Genomic DNA, 10,780 nt, shown 5'->3' with positions numbered 1-10,780 from the left:
TCTATAATTGGAATTTTTATATTTTTCCCTGTTGTAAAACAAAATGTGGTGTTGTTATAATGATTAAGACAAAATAATTATAAAATCAATTTTTATCAGTTTTTTCTTCCTGTTAGGCTACAAATTTTAAATATTTGAATACTTTTCAAGTTATGACTTTTCTTGATATTTTTTTTTAAAAAGATACTATTAAGATATATGTAATTTAATTTTTCATATATTAGGCAGTACACATACAATTCAGGGACTAATAAAGAAAAATCAAAAACCGAGTTCAAAAATGAACAAAAACTGAGTTAAAAAATGAAATATGATATTTTTAAAATAAATTTAATGAGTGTATATGCATGAATTGGATTAAACTAATTTAACTAAGGCAAAATGGAAATACTTTTATCTACCAAATTAGACAGCTAAGCCAAATTGGGAACAAGCCCTATAAAGTGTCATAAAATATCATAAATGTATATGTTTAATCAAAGAATGATGCGTTTGGACCTGCTTTACATGGCAATGTTCTTTAAGGTTTTAGTTCATTACGTTGAAAGATTTCATTTCATTTATGATTTTTGCATAAAAGAAAAAACAATGTAATGAGTGTGATTTTCAAAGTTATAATGACCGAATATTTAATTTGTAACTAGTGTACAGTGCATATTTTGTAAGGGTATTTTTTCAGCCTGCATATTTTCACCTACACGTATACTACAGATATGGAAAATATTGTGTCGTAGATAGTTAGTTCTTTTTTTCATATTTCAGGTTGTCATTTAATATTTTTATTGTCATATGAAAAGATACTCAGAAATTGGTTTTTATGAATTAACAAAAAAAAAAAAAAAGAAAAAGATTTTTCATGTCTATTAAATTTCAACAGAAGGTACCATAACACAAAAAAACTTTAAAAAATCAATTAATGAGGTGGTTGTTTGAACCATTTAAATATTTATGAGCCAAATAGAATACATGTCAGCCCTAGTCAAATCACAGTATAGATGGATTTTTTTTTTACTATTTTGGCAGTCCGTATGAAAACACCACAAAAAAAAAATTAAAAGAATTAAAAAAAAATTACATTAGGTGTAAGTACCACTAACCATACACCAAAATTGGAATCAGATTTTTTTTTGTATACCTGTTTGACTCAAAACCACCAAATTTAACACCTGCCATAAGGTACTATTTACTGTGTGTTAACCATAGGTGTTTGGGTTGACCTATAGCTATTGCATTATTTTAACCAATTATACTTAATCACTCAAGTTATTGCTCCAATACAATCAAAAGAGTTAAAATACCATATTTAAAAATAAAGGGTCGCAAGGTGATTTTATTACAGGTTAACCACTCACCCTGTGAAAATATACCTCATTTTTTAAGAGACATTGGGTTGATCTAACATTTGGTCTCTAGAATGTCACAGGAGCAATATATATTGTACTATCCTGTATTGAACATCTACTGTGTGTGGATCTTGTTTGTTTGTGTTAACTGGTAGCTTCTGTATCACTTCAACAAATTGCAGGCCATAGTATTTAGTTTTACAAAATGTTTTTGATAAAACACATTGGAAGGAGAATGAAATAAAATCAGCAGCTGTTGATTGTTTTTTTCAGAACCAAATTTGTCATCAACACAAATATGTTTTTTTATTGACAATAATAGCAATTGTTTTTTATCTTGAAAATTCAAAAACAATGTGCAACAACTTTCTGTATCAAATAAAATGTAAATCCAACTCAATTAATGCATTAATGAATCAAAATTTAATTTTTTTCAGCTTGGCAAACACAGGGTTGGAAGAGAAAAAAAATCAAAAAAAATTAATATCTTCAATCTGGCCAAATTCAGATAAGACAGGAGGGTTTGGAAAAAAAAACAAAAAACAATAAAAACCTTGAAACTTGAAATTGACTCAGTGCCAGAACTGAAATAAAACATTAGCTACAGCTAAACTGGAACATGCGAAATGACAATGGTCTACTCAAGTAATCGTAATCCAAATTTAGAGCTGTATCAAGTATGAAAAATGGTGTGTCCATAGTTGAACCAACTGCTCTTTGGTTCAAATTGTGCCATACATATCATTTTATAATTTAAGTGCTTATATCAGTTGTCAACATACCCTTTTATGCACATGATATTGTAATATGCTTATGTATCAAGACCCAAGTTTTCTCCATGTCAGTCTATAACATTTCACTTGTTTATAGGGTGAATTCATATCACATGTCCATATCTTTTTTCCTATTTGTGACCAACAAGTGTGTATGCTTTTCTAAAAAAACAATTAACAGGATGCATGTAAATGTATCCAATTCATTAAAACTTATTAATTTATTCCCAGTTTTTTTTTCATGTTTTGGTGAGAGTTTCCCTTTCATTGTATCATTTTAACAAATTCCTCTTTCTGTACCATACAGAATTTTAAAACATTTCCTATGTACCTGTTTTAGCAAACAAAAGTACCATGTTTTATATAGTTTATTTAAGTGATGTGTTTTTCTGAATAAATCAGGTTGTGAACATGGTTATTTGTAGAAAATTGATCCGAGTATTTCAGGAGTGAATTATGTTGACTTGTAAGTAAAATGTTTTACTGGGGGGTTGTATTATAAAAACTCCCCATATTTGTTTCAGTATATTTCATTCAGTCTTTCAAGCTATAACACAAACTGATTGCTGTACAAGTTATTACATTTGAGCATTCAGTCACAACTCAACCATGTTTATAATGAGGACCATTTTGCATCTGGTACTTGCATGTATGTACTTCGTAGCAAGTTTTAAAATAAAAATAGTAAAATTTTGATAATAATATACTGGTGATAATATCAAACAGACCAACAGGAGGATTCCAATGGTTTGATGGGTTTGAAACATAGTCATACGGAATCAAGAAAATAAAATAGCTTGCCGGAAACCGCAAACATTGCTGGAGTATCATACATGTACATGAAACTTTAATTTATTAAAGACTAATTGTCCTTTGAAGTATTTAAATCATGTTTTATGTATTTTGAATGACTACAGCAAAATTAATTGGCGATAACTCCAAGTCACTAGAAATAAAATCCACTTTGAAATATGAAAACACATAATCTTGTGTGTATGAACAGAACACATAATCCCTTAAATACCAAGAGGAAACACATAATTCCTCACAAATCAAAAAGAAAACACATAATCCCTCATTAAACAACACATGACAAAGTGATATTTCATCAGAAAAAAGTACAATCCAGTTCACCAAATCACTTTGAATAACTAATAAGATATAAAATTTAGAAACCATATCAGTATTTATTTAAGAGCTACTCTCATAATATATTTAGTCAGAGTCTGGTGGTGGTTCTAAAGGTAAAGGTGGATTTGGTATCTTTGACTGTTGATATGTGAATTGATAATAAGGATATCCATAATATGGGGTTGAATAAAATCCATATGGGTAATAGTTCCTTGCATGTCAAATGAGTATGTTTCACTAGTGTTTGAATGAAAATTAGAGGGTTTCAATTTCTTCCCAGGGGTCTCATAAGAACTTTCATCATAAGTAATATCCTCAAATTGTTCCCTTTTAAAGATTGGTGCATTGTACCTTGCAATTGTTTTCTTATGATTACCTAAAATTTGGTTAAATTCAAACGTGTCCTTGCAAATGTCATGTTTAGGAATTTCATTATTGTAGAATTCCTCAAGAATTATAGCATCTCTCATTAAAACATTACTGTTTACATATTTTTTCTATCAGATTCTCTAAGTCTTTCCTTTATCACATGAATGAAAGAATATGATGATTTTTCATGGAAGCTTTGGGCTTGGTTTATCTCCGATTCAATTTCTTTTATTTCTTTAGTAAGTACTTTAATTTCTTTTTCAATTGGCCTTAGTTCCTTTTTATATTCAGGATGGCGATCTTTTTTTATCACAATAATTCCAATTAGCATAGGCAGGGAACTTACATGATTTATTTTCCCGATTGCCATCTGCTTTGTGTCCTCTTAATTGGCAATTTCCACATCTTGTGGTCTTAAAAGGACCGACAGGTTCGCGATCAGCTATTGTCAATTCAAACATTTTTTCTTTGTTTTGCAACTCAAGTTTTTCTTTGTTTCCTATGTATCTTGAAAATGACCTACAAGTATATATCCTAAGGCTATTGAAAATTAGATCAATTCTTTTATATATTATTATAACACTGTAATTTTTTTAATGATTGAGAAAATTCATAATTGTAAAATATTCCAATCAACTTCAGGTCATGTCTTTGAAAATGGGAAAAAATTAACCAAAATGGACAAGGCATTTAAAGGAAAATGGTGCAACAATAAAAGATATTGTGCAACAAACTGGATTTAGTATGAACTGTGTAAAATACTTTTACGATATAAACCTAAACCCAAAACTATGTGATAGACCTATCATGACTAATGAAGTTATTGAATGCATCTCATTTTTAATAGAAAGACAATCAAAAATTCATCTACATGAGATACAAAAAAAGACTTATTAATTTAGGAATATGTACTGTTGATAGCTGTCCAAAACAGTCATCAGTTTGCAAGGCTTTAAAAAGTGACTTATTCCTTACTCGCAAACAGATTAAAGCTATAGCTAAAGAGTCTCAAACAATTGGAGGTTTAAACAAGTTTTGATAATTTTATAAATACCATTTCCACAATCAACTCTTTTAATTTGCATTTCTTTGATGAAAGGTCTTTCATAAAAAACTGCAGGAGATATGGTAATTCAATATGTGGAACTCCAGCAATAGAAATGCACCGTTATGCATCTGATGCAACATTTACACTTAACTTTCTGTATGGTAGAACAGGGCTTGACTATTTCAATTCAGTTGTAGGGACCTTCCAATAGTTTACACCTTTTGAATTTCTTTGCGAATGTTTTTGATGAGGGTTTGCGTGGCAACCCAATTCTTAGACCAGGAGATACAGTTATTATGAACAACTGCAAGTTCCATCATTCAAGAATAATAAAAACTAACCTCCAATATTTATTAACTTTGAATGGTGTTAGTCTGGTTTACCAACCACCATACCATCCTGAATTGAATTCATGTGAATATTGCTTTAAAATCATTAAAGATGGAATTAAGCGGGAGAACAATTATTATGAGCACCACATAGAAGTAGCAATAACAGAGTCAGTTTTAGAAAACATAAACTCTACTACCTCCACAAAATATTTCATCACTGTGGGTATATTCGTAGACATTGAAAAAGTGCATTCATTGAACAATTCATGTGATGTTTTTTTTTTTAAATAAAATAACCCTAGAAATGATTAGGTTTTTTTAAATTCTCTGACTGAACTTAAATATAAATATAATTAACACTTTGATAAATACCTCATTAGTACAGTTTTATTGAATTAAAGATAAAACTCAGAAAATTTGAGTAGACTTATAAATGTTCTCTTAACACTTCATCTAAAACACTCATAAAATTATCCACCTTTTAAGTTTGAATAAATTTTTAATAAAAGTACATGGAATTAATGCAGTGAAACATGTAAAAACAATTGGCCTCCAATGTGATTACTTAGAAATCGATGGTAAAGGAAAACTATTGACCAAACTTTACGACAAACGTGATGACTTTTCATTAAGAATTGTCAACTTTCCTTTCATCTGTGGCAACATCTCTTCGGCTCCTGCGTATGGAGTATTCATATCACAACTCATACGTTATGCCAGATCTTTATCGCGCTAGATCTCTAACAAATAGGCTTCTGGAACAGCGTTATTTTGCTACACGATTGAAGTCATCACTACAGAATTTTATGGTCGTCATCATGAACTCGTGGATCGTTGTGGTGTATCCATCATCACCATGAAAACTAATTTATTCAACGGTTCATAGTTTTCCTTTCCTCGTTTGTCTACCCCGGACTTGACTTTTTATGAGCAACTAGGCGGGTGTTTCTAGAAATGCAGAGGACGCTTACCCTACCGGTGCACCTGGTCCATGCTCTCAGTTTTTAGTGGAGTCCGAGTTGCTCAGTTACTTTGTATGTATGATTTTAGTTACTTTATGTTCTTTGTTGTGTATGTCTGTTTTTTGCATGTCTGGCCTTTGTCCCTGAATTACATTCTTTTGATTACCGCTATAACCTTGGTTCCCTTGATTACTCTATCTAAATAACTAGGAGCTAGCTATAAAAAGATTCATAGGTGAATATTCATCAACTCTTTAAATAGCAACTGGTCAGTTTAAATGTTCCAATAGCTTTGTCAATCCTTTGTATTGTTCAGCAGATTGGTAAAAAAAGACTGTCATGGTTGTAGGAAAGTCACTATAATTTGGCACATTTCAGTGAGGACTTAGGCTTGAAGGCAAATAAAGAAACATTACACACTTTATCATCCAAATGTATTTGCCATACACTCTTGACTGTGATCATTTTCGCGGACTACTTTCCTTGTACATTTCTCTCCATTAATCTGCGTACACCCGCCTGGTAAATCTATGAGCCCTGCATTTCGACCAATTCTAAAAAGAAAGTTGGTCATGTTCATTAATGGGACGCGCTCAGTGAAAACTTCTTAAAAAATTATTAACTGACCGTTGAAAACCGTAGCTTATTTAATTGAAAATAATTAGTTAGCGCTTTTATGCTACGGTGATTAACGCTAAATTCTTTTATTTTCACTTTTCATATTTGTGACAAGGCGCATGAACAGTTGGATTAGATAAATCTAGAGAACCGGATTCGAACTTTTATGAAAAAGGACATAATCCAGGGATAACGACTAGACAAAGAAAAAAGATACACAAAACAAATAAAAAGAAAGAAATGTAAAAGAGCAACTCGGCCTCCACTAAAACTAGAAACATGGACCAGGTTCGCTGATAGGGTAAGGCTTAGCGTTATCTGCTTTTCTAGAAACATCCGCCGAATTGTTCATAAATCTTACAGCAGCAACCATGTTCAAGAAGCCTATTTGTATGAAGCCTAGCATTTTACAAAAGTCCTGCGTATTTTTGTCTCATGCATAACGTACATGTATGTGTTGAAATATGAAAAAGCCATACACAGGTCCTAATGGGATGTTGCCATAAATAAAAGGAAAGTTGACGATACGAATACAAGTGCAGGACTGAACAATGATAACAAGTTTAACGTTTAACGTATTGTGATTTTTGGTATCACCTCTCTTAACAAATATCAGAAATTGTCAGGAGATAAATATAAGGGTTGTCAACGTTGCAATCTTTAGAGAAGATCCAGACAAATTCACCCTTAAATGACACTTTGGACGTTCAAGGACATAATCTTTAACAACTTCTGACAGATCTAAGTTAGAGAGAATTTCGCAATCATAGAACCAATTCTGCCAATACTGCAACACTTCCAGACATTTAGAAATAATTACTGTTACACCGTGACAATTACGGAACTGTACATCGTCTATAATGAAACGATTTCTAGTAATTCTGCTGATCAAAAGATTTGTGTATAATTACTCAGTTCATGACAAATGTGATGTGTTATGATATCTATGTAGCGGAACAATCAAACTATTTCACCTGTAGCACTATCATTTCAGTTTGAATATTCAAATTGTAACGGACGGATACATTTGTAATGTAACTGGTACAAACCCACAAATACCAGGGGTCTCATAAGAACTTTCATCATAAGTAATATCCTCAAATTTTTCCCTTTTAAAGATTGGTGCATTGTACCTTGCATTTGTTTTCCTATGATTACCTAAAATTTGGTTAAATTCAAACGTGTCCTTGCAAATGTCATGTTTAGGAAAATCATTATTGTAGAATTCCTTAAGAATTATAGCATCTCTCATTAAAACATTACTGTTTACATATTTTTTCTATCAGATTCTCTAAGTCTTTCCTTTATCACATGAATGAAAGAATATGATGATCTTTCATGGAAGCTTTGGGCCTGGTTTATCTCCGATTCAATTTCTTTTATTTCTTTAGTAAGTACTTTAATTTCTTTTTCAATTTGCCTTAGTTCCTTTTTATATTCAGGATGGCGATCTTTTTTGATCACAATACTTCCAATTAGCATAGGCAGGGAACTTACATGATTTATTTTCCCGATTGCCATCTGCTTTGTGTCCTCTTAATTGGCAATTTCCACATCTTGTGGTCTTAAAAGGACCGACAGGTTCGCGATCAGCTATTGTCAATTCAAACATTTTTGTTTTGTTTTGCAACTAAAGTTTTTCTTTGTTTTTATTATTCAAAGTAGTCTGAAGATTTGTAATTACTTTGCCCATACTTTAGCCTTGAGCACAACTTTTCTCTTGTATCACATTTTCAGGCTCTTGAAAAATAGAATTGTTACTAGTACTTGCACTGATCAAATTTTAAGGGCAAGTTGAATTTTCCTTTTATGACCCAAAGGAAGAGGGTTATTCACAAACATCAAATCTAAGTCTGAACTTATATCCATGGCCCTCAAAGAACTACTGTCTTGAAACTCATTTTCAATAAACACATTTTTATACTTCATGTATTCTGGACCAAGTTGTCATAAATATTCACTGATAGATAAATCCATTTTTAATCTTAAACCAGTGAATTAAAAATTAAAACTGGTTAAGACCTTCTATGTCCTTGATTTAGGACTAAACTATTCTTTTCTAAAGGGATAATAAAGCATTTTTAAATATTCATTTTAATATTTTAATTTTTTGTTGACATACTGACTTCAATATATCTATATTTAATTCTTTAAAATCAATTAAAAATGTCATTTTGATGACCAGTTTGGTTCATTTGGAAAACAATTACTCTCATTTTGTTTTTGTTTTCTAAGAGATGATTTTCCCTTGCTTAAGAAAAATAGAATAACCTAAGAGCTGTTTGAAATTTAAATGCCCTGAAGAGCTACATGATAAAATCATGAATCCATTTCAATGAAACAATAGACACTCCTATGTATCTTGAAAATGACCTACAAGTATATATCCTAAGGCTATTGAAAATTAGATCAATTCTTTTATATATTATTATTACACTGTAAAAAGTGTTTTTTTTTAATGATTGAGAAAATTCATAATTGTAAAATATTCCAATCAACTTCAGGTCATGTCTTTGAAAATGGGAAAAAATTAACCAAAATGGACAAGGCATTTAAAGGAAAATGGTGCAACAATAAAAGATATTGTGCAACAAACTGGATTTAGTATGAACTGTGTAAAATACTTTTACGATATAAACCTAAACCCAAAACTATGTGATAGACCTATCATGACTAATGAAGTTATTGAATGCATCTCATTTTTAATAGAAAGACAACCAAAAATTCATCTACATGAGATACAAAAAAAGACTTATTAATTTAGGAATATGTACTATTGATAGCTGTCCAAAACAGTCATCAGTTTGCAAGGCTTTAAAAAGTGACTTATTCCTTACTCGCAAACAGATTAAAGCTATAGCTAAAGAGTCTCAAACAATTGGAGGTTGAAACAAGTTTTGATAATTTTATAAATACCATTTCCACAATCAACTCTTTTAATTTGCATTTCTTTGATGAAAGGTCTTTCATAAAAAACTGCAGGAGATATGGTAATTCAATATGTGGAACTCCAGCAATAGAAATGCACCGTTATGCATCTGATGCAACATTTACACTTAACTTTATGCATGGTAGAACAGGGCTTGACTATTTCAATTCAGTTGAGGGACCTTCCAATAGTTTACACCATTTGAATTTCTTTGCGAATGTTTTTGATGAGGGTTTGCGTGGCAACCCAATTCTTAGATCAGGAGATACAGTTATTATGAACAACTGCAAGTTCCATCATTCAAGAATAATAAAAACTAACCTCCAATATTTATTAACTTTGAATGGTGTTAGTCTGGTTTACCAACCACCATACCATCCTGAATTGAATTCATGTGAATATTGCTTTAAAATCATCAAAGATGGAATTAAGCGGGAGAACAATTATTATGAGTCAGTTTTAGAAAACATAAACTCTACTATCTCCACAAAGTATTTCATCACTGTCGGTATATTCGTAGACCTTGAAAAAGTGCATTCATTGAACAATTCATGTGATGTATTTTTTTTAAAAATAAAATAACCCTAGAAATGATTAGATTTTTTTAAAAATTCTTTGACTGAACTTAAATATAAATATAATTAACACTTTGATAAATATCTCATTAGTACAGTTTTATTGAATTAAAGACAAAACTCAGAAAATTTGAGTAGACTTATAAATGTTCTCTTAACACTTCATCTAAAACACTCATAAAATTATCCACCTTTTAAGTTTGAATAAATTTTTAATAAAAGTACATGGAATTAATGCAGTGAAACATGTAAAAACAACTGGCCTCCAATGTGATTACTTAGAAATCGATGGTAAAGGAAAACTATTGACCAAACTTTACGACAAACGTGATGACTTTTCATTAAGAATTGTCAACTTTCCTTTCATCTGTGGCAACATCTCTTCGGCTCCTGCGTATGGAGTATTCATATCACAACTCATACGTTATGCCAGATCTTTATCGCGCTAGATCTCTAACAAATAGGCTTCTGGAACAGCGTTATGTTGCTACACGATTGAAGTCATCACTACAGAATTTTATGGTCGTCATCATGAACTCGTGGATCGTTATGGTGTATCCATCATCACCATGAAAACTAATTTATTCAACGGTTCATAGTTTTCCTTTCCTCGTTTGTCTACCCCGGACTTGACTTTTTATGAGCAACTAGGCGGGTGTTTCTAGAAATGCAGAGGACGCTTACCCTACCGGTGCACCTG

The sequence above is a fragment of the Perna viridis genome, chromosome 1 (assembly GCF_037379345.1).
Source record: "Perna viridis isolate PV_CMFRI_1.1 ecotype Kerala chromosome 1, ASM3737934v1, whole genome shotgun sequence".
NCBI lineage: Eukaryota > Metazoa > Mollusca > Bivalvia > Mytilida > Mytilidae > Perna > Perna viridis.
The sequence above is the reverse complement of the archived record's forward strand: the minus strand, read 5'-3'. Positions refer to the sequence as shown.